This window comes from Neovison vison, chromosome 7 (assembly GCF_020171115.1).
Source record: "Neovison vison isolate M4711 chromosome 7, ASM_NN_V1, whole genome shotgun sequence".
NCBI classification, from domain to species: domain Eukaryota; kingdom Metazoa; phylum Chordata; class Mammalia; order Carnivora; family Mustelidae; genus Neogale; species Neogale vison.
In genome coordinates this window covers 191,802,124-191,816,314 of record NC_058097.1, presented here as the reverse complement: position 1 = coordinate 191,816,314, position 14,191 = coordinate 191,802,124, and the positions used below count along the sequence as shown (strand labels likewise).

General features: G+C 36.6%; 1 pseudogene; it reads left to right on the top strand.

Annotated features, from left to right (window-relative positions):
• Positions 1–9,672: 9,672 nt before the first annotated feature.
• On the top strand, positions 9,673–10,587 carry LOC122914370 (annotated as a pseudogene).
• The last annotated feature ends 3,604 nt before the right edge of the window (positions 10,588–14,191 follow it).

Below are 14,191 nucleotides of genomic sequence, written 5' to 3'. Positions count from 1 at the left end.
ACATTATTAGTTCATACATATGACAAAATCAGGCTATTTCATAAATATCAGTATTACAAATGGGCAGCCCTAGAATTCTTTAAGTGGACCTTCTGTGTTTTTAAACCAAAAGAAAGGACACTATTTCCAATGTTCTTTCTTCTCTTCTCTCTCTATCTTCTCCTTCTTTTTACCACCTTGCTATAAATGAAAAGGAAAATTAGGCATTCTGAAAGTATGTTGAATGATAAATATGATAATGTGGTTACTATGATTTTCAAATGCAATGGCTGAAATACTCACCATGACACTCACAGCCCTCCAACACTGTGCCACAATCTTCCTTAGCATCTTTCCTCCCAGTGCCTCTGGGCATGAATGTTTCAGCCACACCTGACACTTCCTGTCCCTCATAAATATGCCCACACCATCTCATTCACCAAGTTTTCAGTATTTCTTAGTGGCTAAATGACATTTCTCTGATACAACCTCCGCTCTCCATCATTACCTGCACAGAGTATCCAGTTCAGATGCCACCTCCTCAGCAAAGCTTTCCACATTTTCCCAAACCACTTTCTTGTGAAGGACCTTCCACTGGTAAAATGTATGTGTGTGTATGTGTTTAATGAGCCATGCAACCCTTAATTTAACCTTCTTTCTTTTTGCTTTCATATCTTTGTTCATTTGACTTTGTATCTCATAAGGCAAATTCACACTGTTCTATTTTGTGCAACTGAGTGTAAGCTGGCAGACAGTTTAGCGAGAGCAGTGGAAAAGAAGCCAGTACCAGATCTGTAACTTTTGTGCTCCATGGTAGCCTCTCCCTCTTGAACATTTCACCCTCTACTGTTCTGCAAAGCATCAGACTCCAATCACAAAAGTGGAAGGAGCAGAAATCCAGAAACCATGAATAGGTAAGGAAGTAAATCATTAGCATGTCTAGTGCATGTCCTATCAAATGCATGGAAAATTCAGGATGTGTCAAAAAGAGACTAGCATTTATATTTATATTTATATATAAACCTATAGTGCAAAGCTGAACAGAGAATCTTGCTATGGATAAAAGGGACTTTGCTAGAGAGTTTGCTTCTCATTCCTTCTCCCATATACCATCCCTTACTCCAACACCAAAAAGAAAATGTAATTCTTAGGTGGCAATGGGTTTGGACAGCCAACAGTATCATTACTATCAGAACAACCAGGACCGTAGTATCATAGAATCATGGTATGAACAGTATCAATGCATACTGATTGCATATGGTCTGTCTACATCCCTGTCCCCCTGACCATCAACCTTGCAAATAAGAAATCTACCAGCAGAGGAGACTATACTTCTGCCCCTTCAATGGACCCCTTTCAAAAAGAATCACTCCTGAGACAGTGCTGCACCAAATAGAAGCCAGTGAAAGCTGGGAACCCTGACACATCAGAATGTTCTCCACACTGAAAGAAATGTTTCTGGATCTTCGTGCTTCTAGGGAGAAAGAACTACATAATGACAATGGCCTGAAAACCCAGTCCTGAATGGGAGGTGAGAAAAAGGATATTCTTTAGTTGGGCTTGAAAACTTACTTTATTTCTTATACAGAAAGGGATGAGGTCCAGAAGAGAGCTCATAGTTTTTGCTCTTGCAATTCTGATTTATTTTGAAGATGAATCACGTACAGTGCGTCTGCAACATGTAAACTGTACCTCAAATACACCTACTTGGCTTTCCATTGCAGGATCTATGGGGAGAGAAGATACTCCACGGATAACCAGTCTTTCCTAAAAGGCTTGAGTTACACTCTTCTGAAGGGTCAGTAATATTAGCAGAAAGTTTGTTACAGCTACTCTTAGAACTTTCTAGAATAAAAAAGAAATATCCTCACTATTCTGTGACAGAGACATCTCTAAAGCCAGAAGTATTACTCCAGAACAATTCTCTGGCAGAGAACATGGATGAAATATTTGTTCTTCCTCTATCATCTACTTTTGGGAATTTCATAGGACTTTACAGAAATTCAGAGCCTTTGAGGGGATAAGGACCCTGTCCTTCCCAAAGGATATGCTCTATAAACTACTTAGCTTGGTCAGGATTGGATAACAGTAAACCATGGTGCCAAGTAATCTCAGATGAGGCAGTCAACAGGCAGATTCTGTCCCCAGAGCCCTTCTCCTTTCCTCATCTCCTGAGGGGACCCATCTCATCTCAGTTATCAACCGCTTCACTAGTGTCCCTACCCTAAGGAAAAAGTATGTCTTTCAAGTTACACCAAGGTATAGACTAATAAAATTTCCCAAAGCCTCTGCTCTTCAAGTCAAATATTTTCTAATGGCAGGCAAAACTGTGGGCCCGTGTATACATTCCAACACGTGACATAATTGAATTCTAGCTTCATTAATTATGTCTTTGCAACTTAAGGCAAGTTTCTTAACTTCCCCCAGTTTTCTATTCTAGAAAATTTTAATGTAGATATAATAATGATTATCAATCTTAATGTACTGATAAAATACATAATTACAATGAAAACTGCTAATTAAAATACCTATGATTAAAAAATATTTTGATGTTATTAAGTCAGTAAATAAAGAAAGAAGAGATAGAAAGTTGAAATAAAAATGTTTTTACACTATTTTTTTTAAATTACGTTATGGTTTACATACAATAAAATTCACTTTTTTTTGTTGTTGTTGTTCTTTGATTCAACAATTCTACACATAACTTAGTCCTTGCCCTGACAGGTGTACTCTGACTCCCCTTCATCTAGTTCTCCCTGTTGTCCATCTCCCCTCTGGCAACTACGAGTTTATTCTCTGTACTTGAGTCTGTTTTTTGTTTGTCTGTTTTTGCTGTTGTTCATGTCTCTTGTTTCTTAATTCTATATATAAGCAAATGCAAATGATATTTCTCTTTCTCCATCTGCCTTGTTTCACTTAGCATTATACCCTGTAAGTCCATCCATGTTGTTGCAAAAGATTCTTTGGGTAAAGAGCCAGTAGTGAAATTACTGGATCATCTGGTAACTTTATTTTCAACTTTTTGAGGAGCCTCCATAATATTTTCCATAATGACTGTACCAGTTTTCATTCCCACCAGCAGTGCTCAAGGATTCTTTTTACTCCACATCCTTGTCAACACTTGTTATCTCTTGTCTTTTTAAATTTTAGCCATTCTGATAGGTGTGAGTTGATATCTTGCTGTGGATTTGATTGATCTTTCCCTGATGATGAAAGATGTTGACCATCTCTACATGTGTTGACTTCTTATCTGGGTGTCTTCTTTGGAAAAATGTCTATTCAGGCCCTCTGTCCATTTTCAAATAAGATTATTTGTCTTTGTGGTGGTAAATTGTATACATTTATTATATCTTTTGGCTACTAACTATTTATCACTTTCATCTGTCTCCATGTATTTTTTTATTTCCTCTTCAATCTTTTGGGTCACTTATTCATTGTTTAGGAGAAGGTTATTTTCCTCCATGTATTTGTATTCTTTCTACATTTCTTCTTGTGAGTAATTCTTTTTCATGCCATTGTGATCCAAAAAAGGCATATAATATGATTTCAATCTTTTTGAATTTATTAAGTCTTATTTTGTAGCTTAACATGTGATCTATTCTGGAGAACATTTCTTATGCAACTGAAAAAAATGTATACTCAGTGAAACTAGGATGTAATGTTCTGAATATATGTTAGGTCCATTTGGTAAAATGTAAAAGAAACAACATATGTTGGCGAGGATGCAGAGAAAGGATCCTCTTACACTGTTGGTGGTAATGCAAGCTGGTGAGCCACTCTAGAAAACAGTAGGACGTTCCTCAAAGAGTTAAAAATAGAGCTACTCAGGATCCAGCAATTGCACAACTAGGTATTTACCCAAAGGATACAAATGTAGTGATCTAAAGGGGCAACCACACCACAACGATTATAGTAGCCTTGTCTACAATCATCAAACTATGGAAAGAGCCTAGATGTCCATCAACAGATGAATGCATAAAGAAGATGTGGTATCTGCGGGGGGTGGGAGGTTGGGGTACCAGGTGGTGGGTATTATAGAGGGCACGGATTGCATGGAGCACTGGGTGTGGTGAAAAAATAATGAATATTGTTATGCTAAAAATAAATAAATTAATTTTAAAAAATGTTTTTTTCACTGAATTGGCTGATATTTTTTAGTGACTAGAATGAATTGCAGCATGGCACACACATCTTATATGTGGAATTGCTATAGCTCCTTGGAAAATTAATTGGTCACCTTCTGCCATAATGGATAACAACCTATGTTAGAGATATCTCACATAAACAAATTATTATCCTTTATAATGTAAGCAGACTAATTAATTTTCCAGGGAGCGCTAAGTCCTAAAAACTATTACTAACTAGTGGTAAATGAAAATGTGTTTGAATTTCAAGTGTTTGAGTTTCTTATGCCTTTTATTTCATAATAAGATGTCCGTTTTCTCTAAGTACTAATAAATGATTGCCTTTGTGACTGAGAGGGAAAAAAAAAGAAGATGTGGTATCTAAAAGCAATAGAATATTACTCAGCCATCAAATGAAATGAAATCTTACCATTTGCAACAATGTGGATGGAAGTGGAGGATATTATACTGAGTGAAATAAGTCAATCAGAGAAAGACAATTATCATACGATCTGACTAATATGTGGAATTTAAGAAACAAAACAGAGGATCATAAGGGAATGGAGGGAAAAACAAAATAAGATGAAAACAGAGAGGAAGACAAACTGTAAGAAACTTTTAACTCTAGGAAACACACTGAGAGTTGCTGGAGGGACGAGTGGGTAAGGGAATGGGATAAATGGCTGATGGGCATTAAGAAGGGCGTGTGATGTGATAAGCACTGATGAATCGCTGAACTCTACTTCTGAAACTAATAATAACTATATGTTAATTAATAAAATTTAAATAAAATCAAATTGAAAAAGATAAAGCTGCAGATGTAAGCTATGGGGATATAAAGCACATCATAGGAATATAGTCAATAACACTGTAGAAACTTTATATGGTAGTGGATGGCAACTACACTTACCATGGAGATCACTTCCTAATGTATAAGGAATATAGAATCACTATCACACACACCGGAGACTGTTAGGATATTGTATGCCAACTATACTTCATTAAAAAATATAAAGAAATAAAGAAATACAATACAACATAATACAATACAATTGCAGGCTGCCCCCTAGCCCTGATGATCCTTACAATCCTCTACTTTTTATTTTCCCATATTACATACAAACGTCCAAACCAAACATGCTATCTACTTCTGTGTTTGTTAGTTGTTTGTTTTCTTTCTCCCTCATTAGAACCTGAGGTCATGAGGTCAGGAAGCTTTGCTCTTTTCACTGCTTTATCTCAAGGACCAAAAATATGTCTGGCACATGGTAATTAATCAATAAATATTTGTAGAAAAAATAGATCTCTAAAATATTTGAGAACCGAAATATGAAAAAACTCAGTAGACTCAGATCTTTGATTGTACATAGTGAAAAAAATTTGAACTAAAATTGAACAAATCTAAATTACACTTCAACGTGTCACCAAAACACTTACAGAACATCAAAGTTATTTCAATAATCTCAGTATGTATAAATTACTATAAATCCTATGAATATTTTTAAATATTTTAAAAGATTGGTTACTTAGTAAATTTGGAAAATAAACCATAAGATAAAATGATCACTTTATTCCTGAATGGACATTATTCCAGTTACCAAGGAATTCCCATTTGACTTCTTTCCTTTACCACTATAAAAAAAATCTTTAAAGATCATCCTATGTGAAAAACATGATTTTAATTTCCTATGAACAGCCATAGAACATATTTTAAAATCATTTTTAGCTTTTTGCATTGGCTCTCTTGAACTCCATTGCACCTGCCTTCACTTTGGAAGGAGTTGGAATGCTAAAAGCAATGTTTCCCATACTTCCTATGTCTTGCTGTCTTGATGGACACTAGGTTCCTCACATTGTTTACATTCCTGAAGGATCTGGAAGGTGAGACTTCAAAAACTATCTTCTTTTAGCTCTTAATAACATAAACAAATAAGACTAAGAGAAGATTAATAACTGTATTATGCCTAAAACCCACAGTTAGTAAGTAGAAGATAAAGTACTTCAGTTTGTATCTTTAAACTTCAATTCAGTATTCTGTGTACTATAATATAGCTTTATTTCCTGTAAGTACCCATCAGAAATGTTTGTTAATTCAACTTTGATTATACCTTCAGTCAGTAAAAAATAATTTGATTCACTAGTTGGAAAATTATAACAGACAAACTTCATTAGTTGTAACTTTTAGCAATAAAGTTCATTTGAGAAAATAGAAAATACATGCTTGATGGAGAAACATGTAAAGAATATGGTACTGTATGTTAAATTCTCACAATAATATTCTTTTCTCAAAAGCATTGCGTTTCTCTCAAACCCCCTCCCCCTTTGTATCTGCTGATACTCTGTTAACACTAGAGCATGGCATTCTCTCTGCTGGGCTATTGCAGTTCTTAGGACCACTTTTATCAATTTTTGAACAATTACACTTGCTTCTATGAAGTCTAATTCCTGGGGAATATTACATAGAATACTTAAAACTAAAAATGACAAAAGTTGCCATTGTTGCTGAAATTTATAAGTGGTAGGAATTCAAGTAAGAATAAAAGACTCCTCACTTCTTTTTGTCATCTGATAGTCATATCTGGCCTGGGGGGTTAGAATACACACAAGGACAAATCGAGGGTCAGTACTGGAAAAGTGCTGAAAAAATACCATTTCACCCAGGACATAATATCACCAAGACAACATGGTACTGGCATAAAAACAGAAACAAAGACCAGTGGAACAGAGTAGAGAGCCCAGATATGGACCCTCAACTCTATGGTCAAATAATCTTCGACAAAGCAGGAAAAAATATACAATGGAAAAAAGACAGTCTCTTCAATAAATGGTGCTGGGAATATTGGACAGCTATATTTAGAAGAATGAAACTCGACCATTCTCTTACACCATACACAAAGATAAACTTGAAATGGATAAAAGGCCTCAACATGAGGCAGAAATCCATCAGAGTCTTTGAGGAGAACATAGGCAGTACCTCTTTGACATCAGCCACAGCAACTTCTTTCAAGATATGTCTCCAAAGGCAAAGGAAACAAAAACAAAAATGAATTTTTGGGACTTCATGAAGATCAAAATCTTCTGCACAGAAAGGAAACAGTCAAGAAAACAAAGAGGCAACCCACGGAATGGGAGAAGATATTCGCAAATGACAATACAGACAAAGGGCTGATATCCAGGATCTATAAAGAACTCCTCAAATTCAAAACGCAAAAACAAACAAACAAACTACAAAAAAACAGACAATCATGTCAGAAATGGGCAGAAGACATGAACAGACACTTCTCCAATGAAGACATACAAATGGTTAACAGACACATGAAAAAATGTTCATTATCATTAGCAATCAGGGAGGTTCAAATCAAAACCACATTGAGATACCACCTTACACCAGTTAGAATGGCCAAAATTAACAAGACAGTAAACAATGTGTGTTGGAGAGGATGTGGAGAGAGGGGAAACATCTTACACTGTTGGTGGGAATGCAAGATAGTACAGCCACTTTGGAAAACAGTGTGGCCATTCCTTAAGACACAGATGTCGTCTAAAGAAGGGCCATCTGTACCCCAATGTTTATAGCAGCAATGGCCACGGTTGCCAAACTATGGAAAGAACCAAGATGCCCTTCAATGGATGAATGGATAAGGAACATGTGGTCCATATACACTATGGAGTATTATGCCTCCATCAGAAAGGATGAATACCCAACTTTTGTAGCAACATGGACGGGACTGGAAGAGATTATGCTGAGTGAAATAAGTCAAGCAGAGAGAGTCAATTATCATATGGTTTCACTTATTTGTGGAGCATAACAAATAGCATGGAGGACAAGGGGCGTTAGAGAGGAGAAGGGAATTTGGGTAAATTGGAAAGGGAGGTGAACCACGAGAGACTATGGACTCTGAAAAACAATCTGAGGTGTTTGAAGTGGTGGGGGGGGTTGGGGTACCAGGTGGTGGGTATTATAGAGGGCACGGCTTGCATGGAGCACTGGGTGTGGTGAAAAAATAATGAATACTGTTTTTCTGAAAATAAATAAATTGAAAAAAAAAAAGAAATTAAAAATAGACTACCTTATGACCTGCAATTGCACTACTGGGTATTTACCCCAAAGATATAGATGTAGTGAAAGAAGGGCCATCTGTACCTCAAAGTTCATAGCAGCAATGGCCACAGTTGCCAAACTGTGGAAAGAACCAAGATGCCCTTCAATGGATGAATGGATAAGGAAGATGTATGTGGTCCATATACTCTATGGAGTATTATGCCTCCATCAGAAAGGATGAATACCCAACTTTTGTAGCAACATGGACAGGACTGGAAGAGATTATGCTGAATGAAATAAGTCAAGAATAGAGAGTCAATTATCGCATGGTTTTGCTTATTTGTAGAGCATAAGAAATAACATGGAGGACATGGGGAGATGGAAAGAATGGAGTCGGGGAAAATTGGAGGGGGGGGGATGAACCATGAGAGACTGTGGACTCTGAAAAACAATCTAGTTTTGAAGGGGCGGGGGACGGGAAGTTGGGTGAGCCTGGTGGTGGGTATTATGGAAGGCACATATTGCATGGAACATTGGGTGTGGTACATAAACAATGAATTCTGGAACACTGAAAAGAAATTAAAAAGATAAATAAAAATTTAAAAAATAAAATACAAATTTTTCAAAAAATCCCTGTGTTGAAAATAACATGAAATTTTGAAAGAATATTTTGATTTATGTCAAATGTTCTCTATCATTTATTTTAGTCTCAGTCTTTCCTTATATCTTATGAAAACATGTTGAAAGACCCATTAAAATGCTGAAAAAGGCAAATAATTTAACTTTGGACAACACGGTATAATTTCAAAAGTACAAAGCTTTATTATAGAAGCTGAATTTAAACTACAAGCAATTAGATATTATAGAGAGTTAAAGTAACAGGAAATAAACTTAGTCAAGCTAACAGATTAAAAATAATTTCATGATGGACTGAACCAATTGATTGAATGTTCACTGCATAAATATGGTTTGTTTCTCCTTTGTCCACTCCCTCTCTTTCTCCCTCTCAGGCTTCATTAAGGGAAACGATATCGAATGTTTCTACATCCTTCCTTGAGTGTTCATAATATTTACTAGAAGACACTTTATAACTGAACTACCAGGTTCAAGTAGTGTGAAAGGGAATTTTGTAAATCAAACCTGAGTTTTCTTCATTTGGCAACATCCTGTCCTAAAAGGATTTTGCTATAAACTAAAGAAAGACATTCAGCTCAGAAAGATACCCTCTCATACCAAATCCCCTAAATTAATGTTTATTATGCCTGAAGAAACAGGTACTCTTTCATTATTGATGTATTTCATTGTTTCCATAAGCAATCAGGTGACTAGATGGTGAATAGATATTGTGATTTCCACTTTATTCAGAAGAAAACAACATGGGAGGTCAGTGGTTACACACTGGTAAGTGGCCCTTCCATGATCAAGCATATGGATTTGACCTCCAAATGGAGTATTCATTTCCTAATATTTCTTTCTTTGCAGATTATTTCCTACCTGCTACCTACTTTCTCCACTTTGCCTGAAATTATGCAACAAAATAACAGTGTAACTGAGTTCATACTGTTCGGATTGACCCAAGATCCTATGAAACAGAAGATGGTACTTGTAATCTTCTTCATTTTATACGTGGGAACCATGGTAGGGAATTTGCTCATTATTGTGACCATCAAGTTCAGCCGGACACTTGGGAGCCCCATGTACTTTTTCCTATTTTATTTGTCCCTTGCTGATTCCTGTTTCTCAACGTCCACATTCCCCAGACTAATTGTGGATTCACACTCTGCAAAAAGAACCATAACTTACAATGAGTGCAGGACTCAAGTCTTTGCCCTACATTTCCTTAGCTGCATGGAGAGCTTTGTCCTCATCCTCATGGCTATGGACCACCATGTGGCAATCTGTAAGCCCTTCCATTACTCAACCATCACAAGATGGCAGGACTGCACCATCCAGGTTGTTCTTGCATGGGTAGAGGCTCTTATCCACTCTATCATCCAGATTATCCTGGCTTTGAGACTGCCTTTCTGTGAATTCAATTTGTTTGATCATTACTGCTGTGATTTGCAGCCCTTGCTGCAACTTGCTTGCATGGACACATATGTGATCAACCTACTGTCGGTCATTTGCAGAAGCAGGTTTGTGATTCTGATGATCTCATATATTGTCATCTTGCATTCACTGTGGAACCACGGTGCAGAGGGGAGGGAAAAATCTCTTTCTACTTGCATTCTCACATCATCATAGTACTCTTATTCTTTGGTCCATGTATATTCATATATACATGCCCTCCAACCACTTTCCTCACGGGCAAGATGATGTCCATATTTCATACTATTGGGACCCCTTTCTAAACCACTCTACTACACACTAAAGAATGCAGAAGTGAAAAAGGCCATGAGAAAGCTATGGTATATCAAAATATCCACAGAAAGCAAAAGATGAATCGAGGCATTTGTCTGATTACTTAATCCCTACAGATTATTACAAATATTATGGTGTGGGGCACCTGGGTGGCTCAGTGTGTTAAGCCGCTGCCTTCAGCTCAGGTCATGATCTCAGGGTCCTGGGATCGAGTCCCGCATCGGGCTCTCTGCTCAGCGGGGAGCCTGCTTCCCCCTCTCTCTCTCTATGCCTGCCTCTCCATCTACTTGCGATTTCTCTTTGTCAAATAAATAAATAAAAACTTAAAAACAAACAAACAAACAAAAAAAACCCACAAATATTATGGTGAATATCTTCACTTGCCCAACACACCCTAATATAGTGCAGCTGATTTCCTTACTTTTCTCTGTACTTCTGCCCTCAAACTAGTAGTTTCCCTCAAAATTCTGGTCTGGTTCTTACTTTTCCTGAGAGCTCAATTCTGATATCCCTGATTATAACTTACTCCTCACATCTCACTCTGCACTCTGGTTTGATAAGGAGAAAGAAATTTTATAATCACACCTGTTTCAAATAGTGAGTATACATAAATAAAGTAGAGCTTGTTGTCTATGACGTACAATTGTCTCTATTGCACATTCTATATAAGGTATCCTGCTTTCTGCTGAGCACAAACAGAGCAAAGGAACTAACTTGATGTGTCAAGAAATTCCTTTCTTTATATGATTAGTTTATCCTTAAAAAGTCCCATACTAGCAAACTAAAAGCTGAAAGGCTGTATATATAAATATGTGTAGTTTCTTTATTAAGTAATTTTTTGTATGGTTCCTTTGACTATTAAGATAACCAAGACATTATGTATGGGATTTTTTAAACGTAGTATTACAAAGACCTCATGATATTCAGCTCATTTGTTGGATTGGGATATAGGTGCTACAAGAGTTCTCTACAATGCTAAGAGGGAAGGAAGTAAAATAATGTTTGTTTTCAAGACTGAATAAGAATTTAAATACAACATAGATTTGACATATTTTCTGAGATTGAGGTACAGAAAGATTTGAAGGAAAATGTGTATTATTTCATTTACAGTTGGGTCATATCAATGGAATAAGAGATAGCATCTAAGGCATTGAGAAGTACTCAGGATACTTGTCTCTAGTTTTAGAGAGAAACTACATTTGAAGCAGGAAGCCACTTTGCTGTTTGTGCTTTCCTAGAAAAGGATTAGAGCCTATTCACTATTTAGAATTGCCAATAGAGGGCGCCTGGGTTGCTCAGTGGGTTAAGCCTTTGTCTTCAGCTCAGGTCATGATCTCAGGGTCCTGGGATAGAGGCCCACATCTGGCTCTCTGCTCTGCAGAGAGCCTGCTTCCCCCCTCTCTCTGCCTCTCTGCCTACTTGTGATCACTCTCTGTGTCAAATAAATAAAATATTTTAAAAAAATGAATTTCCAATAGAATTTTGGTGTTGATACTGAGTAGACCAGATTAGCAGTCATGCTTGAATATGTGCATGGCATCAGTTATATAATGAACTTTATAAAATTCATTGATTTCAGAGAGTACAAAAATATTTCTTCAAAGGGATGCATGCCTTCCAGTGTTTATATCGGCATTACCTATTATGGCCAAATTATGGAAACACCCTAAGTGTCCACTGAATGATGAATGGATATTTTCTGGGAAATGAAAATGTATTCTTACTCAGTCTTCAAAAGGAATGAGATATTGTCATTGTCAATGACAAGGATGGAACTAGAGAGTATTATGCTAAGCAAAACAAGGCATTCAGAGAACGGAAACTAGTGTATGATTCCACTCACGTGGAATTTAAGGCACAAAACAAATGAATACAGGTACACACAATGAGAGAGGGACAAACCGAGGAACAGACTCTTAACTGTAGAGATTAAACTAATGCTCACCAGAGGGGAGGTTAATAGGACGACAGGTTAATAAGGTGATGGGAATATGAGTACATTTGTTTTGATGAGCATTGTGTGTGTTATGTAAGTGTGTAATCACTAAATTGTACACCTGGAACTTCCATTACACTGTATGTTAGCTAATTAGAATTTAAATAGAAACTTAGAAAAAATGATTTCAGTGTATTTGGTTTTACCACATCCTTAGTAACTGTGACAAGATTCCGTTTCATTTTTAATGCTGTTCCCAATTACTTACCTGGAAAACTTTTCAATAAAAATAGTTTCCTTCTGTCAAAGTTTATCTTAAAATAAATTCATTAAAATATCATGTTTTCAGTATTCTCACTACTTTTGGGAGGGGGCAATATTATGAAGCTTACTGGTTGATGTACTGTGCAGTCACTAAGCTGCCCAGATAAGACATCTTGTCTTGTGAGATGTCTCTCATGTAACCTTTAACCACATGAATAGAAGGTGGTAAAGGTGATCTTGTATAATCCCTTAAGTTTGGCTTCAGAGGCCTTGAAGCTTTTGTTTTTGAGAAACAACCACTGCATTAAAACAACCAGTAGAGCTCAAACTACACTCTTGAAGAGTGAACAAGAATTAATAAATATTAGCCATTTGTAACTTTTTTCCACAATACTCTTTCTTCTATGTCTTCTATGACTACCAAGAGACATTAGTTCTACTGATGTTCTGACATCCCTAAAAAGGCAAAAGATGAGGGATTTATTACTCTCAAAGACCAAGAACAAGACATATGGAATAGTATTCAGGTTTCCACCAATGACTTCATACCTTTATTCCTGTTCACCAAGGTCCTCAGGGCCAATCCCAATCAGAGGAGCTCAGAGAGTCTACTCTTGGTTCCCTGGAAAGAGATCACTTATTTCATTAGAACCTAGACTATCCATAGTTACATTACAGTAGGGGTGAATGTGGTTTATACAATTTTATTTCATAGACGTATGATCACAGCACTAGCTGCCATCCACTGGAGTTTTAGTTTTTGTAATTTTACAACCTTACTCTTAAAAGATGCCAGATAGCACTTTGATTAGAGCCCTCATTGACAAAAATAAATGGCAACCTTCTTATTTTCCAGATGGTTAAATTTGTCAAATTCTAAATACCTAAGCAACCTTCCTCTTCACTATTTCATCCATGGATAACACACTGGAAAAGAAGGACGTATTTATTACTCTTGGGTATGTTCCTTTCCACCCTTCCTTTTTTGGTAAGTTATAAGCAGACAGTGAACAAAAGATGCTTAAGAGCCAGGTTCACATTTTGTTCTCATTGACAAAAATAAATGGCAACCTTCTTATTTTCCAGATGGTTAAATTTGTCAAATTCTAAATACCTAAGCAACCTTCCTCTTCACTATTTCATCCATGGATAACACACTGGAAAAGAAGGACGTATTTATTACTCTTGGGTATGTTCCTTTCCACCCTTCCTTTTTTGGTAAGTTATAAGCAGACAGTGAACAAAAGATGCTTAAGAGCCAGGTTCACATGGACTCTGAAAGCCTGTCTTCCTGGGGAAAAACGAAACAGAAATTTGTTACAATAAGCAAATTTATTCCATCACCAGAGAATGCAGCCTACATACGCATCAATAATAGACTATTTAAAAACAAACAAACAAAGAAAAACAAAACCACCAGCCCATGCAGCTATAGACATTTCTGTTTACCCTCACATCTCTGAATTGGAGAATCCCACCAGGATG